The sequence below is a fragment of the Octopus sinensis genome, linkage group LG3 (assembly GCF_006345805.1).
Source record: "Octopus sinensis linkage group LG3, ASM634580v1, whole genome shotgun sequence".
NCBI classification, from domain to species: domain Eukaryota; kingdom Metazoa; phylum Mollusca; class Cephalopoda; order Octopoda; family Octopodidae; genus Octopus; species Octopus sinensis.
In genome coordinates, this window is record NC_042999.1 from 80,699,858 (window position 1) to 80,714,297 (window position 14,440).

Consider the following 14,440-nt stretch of genomic DNA (forward strand, 5'->3'; position numbering starts at 1 on the left):
GAACATTGGAAGTGGCAAATATATGAGAGAGGTGTATATCACAGGTTACTCTTTCGGCCAACGATATCAATAGTAAAGTAAAATATGTGTACATGGGCCTACGGTCATCGGCTTAGATGCAGTTTTGTCTTTATATGCCTTGTTGAGAGTTTGGATAAAAACGATCTTTATCTTTTGATAAATACACGTGACTTTCTTTTCAATAATTATCTGACTTTGTGCGTCTTTGATGATTAAAGATTTCCATAATTCGCTTTTGTTTACATTCAAAATATTTGAATAGCAATTTAAAGGCAACCGGCAAAACGTTTGATGGTACGTTTCATGATATTAACCTATGAAATCAAATTAAAGTTGTCGATGAGATGCCAATAGGGACTTATTTAAATGTTCCCCATTGCTTAAAAATACCACTGTTCTTCAACTTTATGAGAAAAAAGGCGGTGTGTTCAAAAGGAATCATCGTGTATCATTGACCAGTTTTCTTTGATACTTACTAAACATATTTTATTTAAGAAACTTCAAATTTATTAAATGTTCCAACAGAGTAAATTTAAATATACTGAATGTAAAAATGCAGTTGATATATTTGGATGCCATTAAGATAAGATTTATTAATTATGAAGAACCCCCATTAGAAAGCACGAAACTCTAGAATTGAGAGCTGCGCTACAGAGCAATGAATGGAATTGATAAAGGACAATAATAGTCCAAAAATACAGAAAACTAGCTTCTGGCACTTCTGAAGTCGAATCCTTAGTGATATCCTTTATGAACATACTTGTAGAGGCATCGCGTTTAGTAATTTGTTTTGTCAAGTTTTTAAGCTGAATTAAGAGTGAGGATTTACTCATGAAGCCGGTCTTTCATGGGTAGCTCTAAAGACAATCAAAGACATCTTAATATAAAGTATCCTTTAATACTAGTATGCAAAATGTATAAAGTGAATCAGACAAATATTTCACAGCCAGTTGAAATGTCTGTTTTTTCTCCGCTGTCACTTTTTATTTTATGAATGTTCATATTCCTTATTTCTGATAATGAAGATGCTACATAATTTATAAATGCTGTTATTATTTTCATACCATGAATAAAAGTTTTGATATTAATTATTTATATTCTGAAAATCTAGTTGTCCAGCAATTATATTTCTCTGAATTTGTGTTGAAAAGGAAAGAACTTCATGCAAAACCGGATCTAACCATTTAAAATACACAAGAACTATTCAATTTAATTTTCGTTTATTTCTTGACGTATCAAAATATTCGGTCACGTCCAGTGACACAGTTCCACTGCGACTTAGTATCACTGAAAGTGTGTGTCCACCTTTTATGCCTTATTGGTCCTACGAGCTAAATACTTACTAGTGAAACCAACGTGCAAACGTTTGATATTCTACTCAAGTACATTTAAAGCAATTCTCAAGTCAAGCCTGAGTGTTACAACATGACACTGCAAGTAAAATCTAAACAGTTACAAGAACAGACGAAGTACTAGAATATCCGTTCTGAAAAAATGAAAGTTAATTTGATTTTAACGGATCTGAATAGAGAATGTAGCAAGCGGTCAAAATACTACAAGGTTTACTATTAGACACTTCCAAGTCGGCAAATTCACCGGCTCGCAAGCTTAATATTTACTAATAGTTATAAACGTGGGTAAGCTGTTCTGGGATTCTTACTATGGATTTGACAAAAACAAAAACTGCTGTAGCTGCTTAGTGCAAATATTGTCGCTGCAGCTATTTCTAATAATACTAAAAATAGTGCAGGTATTATCTTACAGACGACTTAATCAATTGTGTATACAGAACATAGGTACTACCTGTATGAATCTCTCTCTCTCTGTATTATAGTATCTTGATCAGCGGCGCTTGAAGAATACCACAGTAGGCTATATGGGCAATAATTACTTAGTTTTATCTCATGAGTAGATATCTCAGCACTAATCCGTGTCTTCACACATTTCGATCTAGATACTGACTTCGATTTCATTCCGCTTACAATCCTTTCTTTAACTACATTCCAAATTTTCACTCCCTCCCTCTTCCTTCAATTCGGACTCCACCCAAACTCTCTTGCTATCTCTCTCTCTCTCTCTCTCTGGCTTTCCTTACTATTTTACGTCCATTCTCTTCTTTACTACTACCCTCTTTCTGTCTTCTCTCTTTTGTCTGTCTGTCTCTCTGTCTCTTCTGGTAAGAGTTACGACACCTCCTTGCGAGAGATAGACTTTACGAGAAAAGTATAAATAGTAATGATCCGAGTGAGTTTAAGGTTGAGAGTTCGGAGTCGAGTGTAATTTGTGTTAGTTCGCAGTGAAGTCGGAAGTTGTCGGTTGGTTAGTTCACAAGGATTATTGATTGTTGGTTCGTAAAGAGATTTGTTAGTTCGTTACATTGTTTTCACTGTTGTCTGGTTATCTTATTTCTTGTACGTAACAAATTACGTTAGAACACTCTCCTTCTCTCTTCCTTTGGTGAAACACTTTCTAACTTCCTTAATGAATTTCACTTTCCTCATTAGATCTCTCTGCACTCTAGAAACTAACTCCTTTGTTATGTTTAGGTCTTCCGCTTTCATTTTTTTCCTTACACGTAAATCTCTGCTTTTTATCTATTCGTTTGCAAAAATGATGGCAACAATTTCACTTTTTCCCTTACTTCCACCAAAAAATTTAGTTTTGCCGTAATATTTTATACTTTATGCCTATCGGCAAATAAGTATTTTTTACTTTTCCAATAATTTTGTCGAAAAATCAACTCCGAAACAAGGTGGTTCAAAATCTTATAATTTTTATTTCGTACTCTGTCATGAGTGGATTAGTATGTATATCATGTTAATAATATTACACATTGTGTATATTAGATACCATGTAGAGGATGTTATACAAATTGATTCAATGTTTGAAAATGGTAAACCGTTTGGAATTCTTTAGATTTGGGGAATTCCTTTACACGGAAGGGGTTCCAGTTATTTCCTAATCATATCTGACTTCGTTGAAGTAAATAGATTTCGAATATTTTTCTTTCATTTTTAACTGACATTGATCTTGATGTCAATACATTGTTGAACTATGTGGTGGTTGGAAGAGAATTGTTATTTTCAGCTGGGAATAGTAGAAATAAACAGTGATATTTATGAGACTTTTGCAGAAAGGTAGTTTAAAACCAAAATTTGCATGTCTTTTATATGACTATCTCTTTATTCAGTACGCTTCAGGAAAATGGAGAGTTGTTCCTTAATCCTAGTGTTTTTAACGTAACGTGATACTAAAAAACCTTCGTTTAATGCTATCCGAAATACATGTGTAGATTCGTAGCTTATATAAGATGAACTATTCATTAGCTTTTTATATGGATTATATGTATTATCTAGCTCTAATGGAATGACAAGAAATATAACAATGCAACTGTTGACATTATATAGGAAGAGGACATTATGTATGTCCTGTATTTGTCTTCTGTCGTTTTCTATGGAGCGAGGAGGCAACGCTGTCATATTTCTAGAGTTCACTTTATAAGCCAGTCTGTGGCAATCTTTTAAGTAAAAAAGAAAAGAATAAAGGCATTATCAAAATAACTTTGCCCACCTCCACACAACAAAAGATTGAAATAAACAGAAAAAACAAAAAAAAAATCTAATGTATATTATATAAAACTTTGTATCGCAGAATCATAGAGATAGAAAATGTAAAGTTGCAGAGTGAAATACAAACTTCATAACAGAAATTATATGAAGTTTGCAAATAAAATCGTGTTTTTAATATTTGATGATTTTACTGTCTATATCAGTGTTAAATATTTCAGGCAATTTATGATTACAAGTAGATTTTGTTGTTTCGTTCTTGGTTAACTGTCTTTGTAGAGACTTATTAAAAGTGTTCAATGCATAATAAACTTGTTTTTGCCAGGTATAATACATGTTACTTTTATTATAAATGCTATTATATACACACACAAACACACAAAACTCACACACATATACACACATATATACACATACGTATATGTATATATATATATAAATATAAATATATATATATATATATATATGTATATATATTATATATATGTATATATATATATATATGTATATATATTATATTAAATTAGAGATAAAACCACTATTAGGCAAATCAAACATATATATATATATATATGTCTGTGTGTGTATTATCAAAAACTTTTTAGATACATATTGTTGCCATAATTCTCTTACAAAACGCTTTTTATCATATTTAATGTAAAATTGCCAGTAAGTTTTTATATATAACATTGAGATATTTGGGAGAAAACAGTAGATTAGTAAGTCTACAATACACACATAGAAGGATAGTGTGTACGAAATTGATATTATATATAATCTAACAGTTTAAAGGCACAATTGTGTCTGTTGGGTAAGGCATTTTGGTTCATACATGCATACTCGCAGGGTCAAGTTCCATAGCATATAAAGCAAGTGTTTTGTTTTATAGCACTGAGCCAACCGAAGTCTTGAAAGTGAATTTGTTAGATGGAAACTGAAAGAAGTCTATTATTCATATTATTTGCAATCTTTATATTCGGCGGATATGTCCTCATATTGTTTGTTATTAACACGACGTTTCGGCTGATACACCCTTCAGCCTTCTTCAGAACCTGGGTTCTCATTTTTACAGATATATACAGTGAGTGAGGTGGGGGAGGGAGAGAGAGAGAGACAGTGCAGATATGGGTCTAATCATTTGATTTCCAATCTTGTTTTGAAACTAAAGCTGTTTCATTACAGTATATTCGCATGCATCTACACCACATTACACTAAGTCGACGGTGACCATGATCAGATCGTTCGTATACAGTGAAACCTTGTGATATTAAATACTACATAATATTTTATGAAATACAGGAAAATTGGATCTAACTGTGTTTATGTACCTTAAAACACTATGGCGATACTACTTTAACGTACGTTCCTTATACAGATAGAAAGAGGGGGAGGGAGGGAGAGAGAGAGAGGAGAACGAGAAAGCGAGATGCTGTACAAAGCAACATCAATCAGCACTATATTGCAAAGGAAATAGACAAAATGTGGTCGGTATCAGTCATTAAAATAACTAACAGATACCAGTTTTATACATTACAAACATGTAAATGCAAAGAATTATGTATCATACTTCATAAACATGGACATCTGTATACTCATCTGTATATAGTTGTGAGGTATATGTATATGCATGAATGTATATTTTATATGTCCATATATATGTATGTATATATATATATATATGTGTGTGTGTGTGTGTGTGTATGTATAGGTGTATATATACACACACACATATATATATGTGCGTGTGTGTATCTATGTATGTGTATGAAATATACACGCACACACATATTGATATATATATATAAATGTATATGCATGTATGAATGTATGTACGTATATATGTATGAATATTTGTCTCTCACTCTCTTTCTCTCTCTGTACACACACATACACACACACACACTCACACACACACACACACACACACATATATATATATATATCCATATACATACGTATATAAATGTATGTATATATATAGATAGACATGTGTATTATACATTTAAAAAATATATACGCGTATATATAGATATATCATGTTCTGATGTACGTTAGGTTTTATATATGTACACACATACACACGCACACACACACACACGCACACACATACACATGCACATAAACACATATGAATATACGTAGCTATTTATTCAATGTAATCAAACATAGGTGTAAGGTTTTCTCTTCGTCTGTATATGAAACATTTTATTCACTTTTTCAAAAGACAATTGTCTTTGATTTGATATTGCTGAAAATAAGATACCATAGACAGAATATGTAATGTCAAACGAATACGTTTGAATCATCGTACTTTCATTTAACTTTATGTCTGAAGCAATTGCAGCGTCATATTTAGTGCAAATCTTACATACATCAAATCGTATCCATTGTTTGATCTATACAAATTTTTCACATTTGCATTCCTGCTGTTTGGGCAGTTAACTACAGATTTTGCATTACGGTATATTACCGCTATAGCTGTTTTATTTTACTTCACTTTTTTGTTCTATAATACCAAGATATTGAGACATAATATCCATGACAAAAAAATAGTTGCTTTCAAAATACCAGAAATCAGAATGTATACTTTTGTCATTACTCTTCCGTTTTGTGTAGAAACATTGCAACATCTCTGGACGTTGATTGCGATATATATATATCTAGTCAATCCAAATAAGAACCAGCAAGAAAAACCAACAAAGCTAAGACGTGGAAGTATGTGTTATTGTACGTTGAGGAAAGGAAGGAAAAGAAAGAGGACTTCATGTTTCGAGCGGCTCTTCATCAGAAATATAGAAACAGTCCAAAGAAGGGAAGACGGAGGAACAAAATCGCCAACAATACACGCACACGCACGCGCGCACACACACACACACCACACATATATATATATATATATATACATATATATAAACACTGATACAAAGACATACACATGATTACATATACATATACATACATACACACACACACACACACACGCACACACACATATATAAACATTGATACAAAGACATACACATGTATACATATACATACACATACATACACACACTCAACACACACACAACACACACACACACAACACACACACACACAATATATATATATATATCCATATACATACGTATATAAATGTATGTATATATATAGATAGACATGTGTATTATACATTTAAAAAATATATACGCGTATATATAGATATATCATGTTCTGATGTACGTTAGGTTTTATATATGTACACACATACACACGCACACACACACACACACGCACACACATACACATGCACATAAACACATATGAATATACGTAGCTATTTATTCAATGTAATCAAACATAGGTGTAAGGTTTTCTCTTCGTCTGTATATGAAACATTTTATTCACTTTTTCAAAAGACAATTGTCTTTGATTTGATATTGCTGAAAATAAGATACCATAGACAGAATATGTAATGTCAAACGAATACGTTTGAATCATCGTACTTTCATTTAACTTTATGTCTGAAGCAATTGCAGCGTCATATTTAGTGCAAATCTTACATACATCAAATCGTATCCATTCTTTGATCTATACAAATTTTTCACATTTGCATTCCTGCTGTTTGGGCAGTTAACTACAGATTTTGCATTACGGTATATTACCGCTATAGCTGTTTTATTTTACTTCACTTTTTTGTTCTATAATACCAAGATATTGAGACATAATATCCATGACAAAAAAATAGTTGCTTTCAAAATACCAGAAATCAGAATGTATACTTTTGTCATTACTCTTCCGTTTTGTGTAGAAACATTGCAACATCTCTGGACGTTGATTGCGATATATATATATCTAGTCAATCCAAATAAGAACCAGCAAGAAAAACCAACAAAGCTAAGACGTGGAAGTATGTGTTATTGTACGTTGAGGAAAGGAAGGAAAAGAAAGAGGACTTCATGTTTCGAGCGGCTCTTCATCAGAAATATAGAAACAGTCCAAAGAAGGGAAGACGGAGGAACAAAATCGCCAACAATACACGCACACGCACGCGCGCACACACACACACACACACATACATACATATATATATATACATATATATATAAACACTGATACAAAGACATACACATGATTACATATACATATACATACATACACACACACACACACACACGCACACACACATATATAAACATTGATACAAAGACATACACATGTATACATATACATACACATACATACACACACTCAACACACACACACACACACACACACACACACACACACATATATATATATATATAGTTACATATGAGAGATTCTTTCAGTTTCCGTCAGCTAAAATCCACTTACAAGTCTTTGGTTGACTCGAGGCTACAGCAAAAGTCACTTGCCCAAGATGCCACGAAGTGGGACTGAACCTTGAACCATGTTGTTGGAGAGTAAGTGTCTTACAAGGCCATCTGCAGCCATGCTACCGCACCACTCTGAAGAATTTCACTACAACAAATCAACTCCAATGCTTATTTTCAGTAAGCATTGTTCTTACGTCATCACCTTCTTAGATCGAGCCGCTAAGTCACGGCTATGTAAGTACACCTTCACCGGTTGTAGGGAGGTAGTGGGGGACAAACAGAGATACATGCATACGTGAATATAAGCCATTCACACACACACAAACACACACACACATATACATACAACAAGCTTCTTTCAGTTTCTATCTATCAAGTCAACTCACAAGAACACTTGCTAATTGCTGGTATTGATCCCAGTACCAGTTACCCATTGGAGTCGATAATCGACTTAATCCGTTTGTCAGTTCTTGTTTGTCCCCTCTGTGTTTAGCCCCTTTTGGGTAGTAAAGAAACAGGTATTGATCCCGGAATAATGAATTTGAGGAGAAAACGTCTTACCACAAAGCCACCAATTAATTGCTGGCATGGACGCAGTGTTTCGATTTGCAGCCATAACACTGTACCAAGTATTTTAAAGTTTTGGACACCAATATTATTCCTACCTTATGTTTGCAGTGGGGTGCATTCACTTCTAGGTATATCTCCACAGATTTATTACAGAATTCGGAGCACCACTGCTAGTTAAGACGTTTCGTAATTGAATACGTCTATGTACGTCTCGTAAACTATATGTTACTTGTTTCAGTCACTAAACTGCGATGATGCTGGGTCGCCACCTTGAAGAATTAAAGTCGAAGGAATAAAGACCGTAGCATGATTTTTGTAATCCTGTTACTTGTTCTATTACCTTTGTGGCGAACCGCTAGATCACCGGTACGTAATCACACCACTATTGGTTCTCAAGCGGTGCTGGGGGACAAGTAATATGATTGTGAATGGTCGATGGATTAGATATGGTATAGGTGAAAGAGCAATAAATCAATATGTATATGTGGACATTACCTATTTTCCCTTGTTCGGTCGTGTTGTTTACATAGAAACGCCGTAACTTGCTGTGCAGGCTCAGAGTTCCATAGGTATTTTATAGAGATAAACTCATGTATGTGTATACATAAATATATATATACATACATACATACATATATATATATATATATATATATATATATATATATATATATATATATATGTATATATATATAGTAATACTAAGCAATAAAGGGTTTAGCAACGAATTGCCTTACCACATACCGAATTTAGAAATAGCAGTCAAAGAGTTATAGCTATTTCTTCTACTAAAAAGGAAGATCTCAGTAAAAACAGCAATTGGAAGGCAGACACAAACAGGTAAGAGAGAATGAATTGACGGCAATCTATCATACAATTTTAAGTTATCTACGGACGCACGTTTCGAAATCAAGTTTTTAGGAAAGCATAAGAATTAAATATTAAATAATTCTACCTTACCAAAACTTCTTTTCTGTTCAGCGTAGAATACTATAATCATAAGTGATTATATATTGAATTTTGAGATACTAGAAGGCACCAACTCAACTCAGTATCAGAGCGAGCTAGAATCCGCAACTAGTATCCCCAAATTCAAAGTGTGAATGAAAAGATTGTGTCACCAGCCCCTTCCCACCCGCGTGTAGCCAAAACAAGATGCTGTGGTCATCTACTGAGATAAAATATGGTTATCCGTAATAATGAAGGGTGAAATTAATTAATTTGGAATAATTATCAATTACACCAAGTAGTCTTCGGCATGTAAAAGCCTCATTCGAGGAAAATTTAAGTAATACTAAGCAATAAAGGGTTTAGCAACGAATTGCCTTACCACATACCGAATTTAGAAATAGCAGTCAAAGAGTTATAGCTATTTCTTCTACTAAAAAGGGAGATCTCAGTAAAGACAGCAATTGGAAGGCAGACACAAACAGGTAAGAGAGAATGAATTGACGGCAATCTATCATACAATTTTAAGTTATCTACGGACGCACGTTTCGAAATCAAGTTTTTAGGAAAGCATAAGAATTAAATATTAAATAATTCTACCTTACCAAAACTTCTTTTCTGTTCAGCGTAGAATACTATAATCATAAGTGATTATATATTGAATTTTGAGATACTAGAAGGCACCAACTCAACTCAGTATCAGAGCGAGCTAGAATCCGCAACTAGTATCCCCAAATTCAAAGTGTGAATGAAAAGATTGTGTCACCAGCCTCTTCCCACCCGCGTGTAGCCAAAACAAGATGCTGTGGTCATCTACTGAGATAAAATATGGTTATCCGTAATAATGAAGGGTGAAATTAATTAATTTGGAATAATTATCAATTACACCAAGTAGTCTTCGGCATGTAAAAGCCTCATTCGAGGAAAATTTAAGTAATACTAAGCAATAAAGGGTTTAGAAACGAATTGCCTTACCACATACAATTATGTATATATATATATATATATCTATATATATATATATATATATATATATATTATATATATATATATATATATATATAATACGTATGTATATATCTATGTGTGTATTTGCCTGTGTGCATATATATATATGTATGTGTATGTGTGTGTGTGTATGTATGCTATTCGAATTTCCAAGCCTCTCGATCAAAGATCTTCAGCTGGGAGAAAAACCTGTAGATTTTATCAGACGATTCATTACCTTGCGCATAATATATGAATCACAGATAAAATGTGAGATAAAAAGAATTTGAGACGGGAAGAGAGAGAGAGAGAGTAAGAGAGAGAGAGAGGGAGAGGGAGAAAAAGGAGAGAGTAAGTAAGAAGGAGACAGGGACAAATTTGGATGAGAGCAGGGCGTATTCAATGCTTGATTATTACTTTATTTTATCTGTCAAGGAAGGATGCGAGTAAAATCAAACGCGGCACAATTTAGACTTTCAGATCCTAAAGAGGTAGATCCTAAAGAAGTAGAACAATCTATTTGATGCTCTAAAGACCCTGGTAATTTACACGGCGCTATATGTAACCTAATGACCAAACAATATTAATTTGAAAACAAAAATAACTTATAAATAAGACATATAACATATCTGCACACAAAATACACTTTAAATCCTCATTCACAAAAATACTCACGTTTACGTACATGCACGCACTTTCAAACACACATACACATATGTGTGTGTGTATTACATGCCTATATATATATATATATATATATATATATATATATATATATATATATATATATATATATATATATATATACATACATAAATACATTTATCTATGCATATATACATCTATATATATAAATATTTGACATAGGCGATTCTTTCTATTCTTGCGATTCACGGTCAAACGGTTGGGTGGAATTGCGCAAAAAATTACACAGATGTGTAGAATGATCCATTCGTGATGCTGGGCTTTGTATTTTTCATAGCTCCCATGGTTACCGAGATAATCTACTATAATATTATTCTTGTGTTTATGAATGGGAAAGGAAGGAGTGATACATGAATAAGGAAGGAAGGGGTCGTGTCATAATTTTTCATCGCTGCCATGGTTACCGAGATAATCTAATATAATAATACTCTTGTGTTTATCAGTGAGAAAGGAAGGGGTGGTACATGAATAAGGAAGGAAGGGGTGATGTCATACTTGGTAGTGTACGCTGAACTTAATAAATCAAATTGCGTTTCAACTCTGCAAGAATATGTGTTTGTATGAAAAAGGGTGTGTGCATGCAATGGAAGTGGGATGGTTCATCTTTGTTCGCTTAGTATTTGGGTTTCTTTTTTTGATTTGGTTGAATCTTGGTTGGTTTTTCTTGTTGGTCAGTTATTTTTAGTGTTTTGACAGAAAAATCATTCTAAAATTGTTTTTTTAACGTAAGCGTGCACAAACAAGTCGTATGCTTAAACAGAATTCTAAAATAGAATATATATATATGTGTGTGTGTGTGTGTGTATGTGTGTGTGTGTATGTGTGTGCATTACTATATTATATATATGATATTCCTTGAGTGCACAGTTAAATGTGTTTACTACTGAAAATTGTATAAACTGCATCTTGTATTTAATCAAACTTTTTCGATATCACAGACACACGCATACACATACACCCACCCACTCACGCATACATATATACATACATACATACATACATACATACATACATACATACATACATACATGCATACATACATACATACATACATATACATACATTATATATATATATATATATATATATATATATGTATATAGGGAGAATTCACAAAAGAAACAACGACGAAGACAGATGGTGTAGACAACAAACAGACGTATTAGTTTAACGCTCGGGAAGTGAAAAAGTCTTTAAAGTTTCGAGCCAACGCTCTTCCACGGAAACAGGGAGAGAAAATATAGAATGTGTAGCTGCTAGCGATATATATGTACAGCTATTATGAAGCCACTTGTATATAAACCTAATCAACGCACAAATTTGTAATTCGTTTATACCTAGTAAAACAAATATCACTGAATGTTAATACCAGACGTGGCGTACAGACCGGATATTCGCGAAGCCAAACAATTTCTAAAGAATTCATGAGAGAATCGGGGAAGAATAAAAATTCAACAAACAGTAATTCAAAATATACGGAAAATAAGTAATTTAATTACTACAAACATTTGTATGTTATGACTAGTAATCTAATGTTTGCTTATATATAATTTAACAAAATAAACACCAAGAGACCCACGTGTGCTGGGCCAAAAGTTTAGAATTCTATTTTTGAATTCTGTTTATATTTATGAACAGCAAAATAAGTTACCAACCACCTGAAAAAGACAATTTCTTGCCTTTTACAAGGAATAGCATATACGTCGTTTGCATTAGATATAGTTGTTGTTGGCTTACGCATGTTTCCCTCTACGTTAACTGCCTTAGCTTTCTTTATATTGCTTTTTTCTTCCAGTTCTATTTTTTGCATCAAACTTTCAATTTTTTTTTTCATTTTAACACTGCCCAGGTTCATTGTTTTTAATGTATATATAACGAAAGCCAAAGCCTGAAATATTGCTTAGAAGCACATGCATAAAGTATTATAACAGAATGAAACTATTAGCAACTGTTTCGATTGTGTATTAAACCGATATTTATCTCTTACTTTTATCGATTCTCCCCTATATATATATATAATTTTTTTATCCATTTTCCCCTTCGAACTAGATACTTCAATGTCAGTCCATATGTTTTGTTATATATAACACAAGTTTAGCAGGACTTCTAATTTTAGTCACGAGATATTAGTATATCAATACCTTAAACCTCACTCTATTTGCGTCTTGCTCCATGAGCAGGTTATATGTCATTTCGTGTTAAAACAAGTCTTGTAATTGTAAGAGCATTCTTTATACATCGTCGTGTATGCGCATGAATATATATATATATATTATATATATATATATATATATAATATAAATATGTATATCCATATATACATACATATATGTACATACATACACATATATGTATATATATGCATATATGGGTGCAGGACGTCACAAAACGTAAACAACATGAAATACGAAGACAAACTTGGGTATGCGAACAACGAGAGAAGCAAAAGGAAAACAAGACAAGTAATACAAACAACGACAAGTGTCTTCTGCTGTAACCTCGGGCCAGCCAAAGCATTGTAAGTCGATTTTGTAGAGGGACACTGACAGAACCCGTCGTACACACACACATATATATGTGTGTGTATACATGTATGTATATATATTTATGTATTTGTCTCTGTGTCTATGTTTATTCATCACTTCATCACTTCTCGGCTGTCTATCTACTCCTCGGAACCGTGAAGATGGGTCCTCAATAGCTTATTAGTGGATAAACATTCTTTATTGTTTGGTTAAATATGCTATTGGTTTTCTGAAGAAGATTCGCAGCAGCTACCATGCTTTCCACATGGAACATTGGCATTCTCTTCCCTCTTGCATAAAATTATAACGAAGCTACACGTGACTGTGCGAGATTTTGAAATAAGAAAACAGCTATACAAATCAGTGTCAATAAATCTTAATTATCTCAAATTAGTTCTCTCAAAGTTCAATTTACAAATATAAGTAAGTTTACTACACTACGGTTGCTAACTTAATGATTTTCCTGAAATGTAAGGCAATCAAAAACTCGCTCGGGATTTGAAATCTTTTTATCGGGACATAAAGATGAACAGCAACTTACTATCTTCCACCGCCTTACCTACGTTTACCACTTTAATGCAACATGACAAACATGTGTATAAATATTTACTTCAGTTTTAATATATCTAAAGTAAATATAAAATATTTTGAATAGCGATGTTAGACTTAAGCTTCGGATCCAGTGTTTCTTAACGTCTTCTTCATAAGGATAACTTCTGGTATCATATGTTGCAATTATGTTTCCGATGCGACAGTGAATACTTATGCTGCATAAGCTATT

The 14,440-nt window shown here is 33.0% G+C and overlaps 1 long non-coding RNA gene across 1 annotated transcript; it reads right to left on the reverse strand.

Moving 5' to 3' along the window:
* Window positions 1-2,273: 2,273 nt before the first annotated feature.
* Window positions 2,274-14,189, reverse strand: LOC118762757. The gene is made up of 3 exons (XR_004998507.1): window positions 14,179-14,189; window positions 4,794-4,799; window positions 2,274-2,429 (listed from the first exon to the last, which is right to left on the reverse strand). It is a non-coding gene; the product is annotated as an uncharacterized LOC118762757 (long non-coding RNA).
* Between the last annotated feature and the right edge of the window lie 251 nt (window positions 14,190-14,440).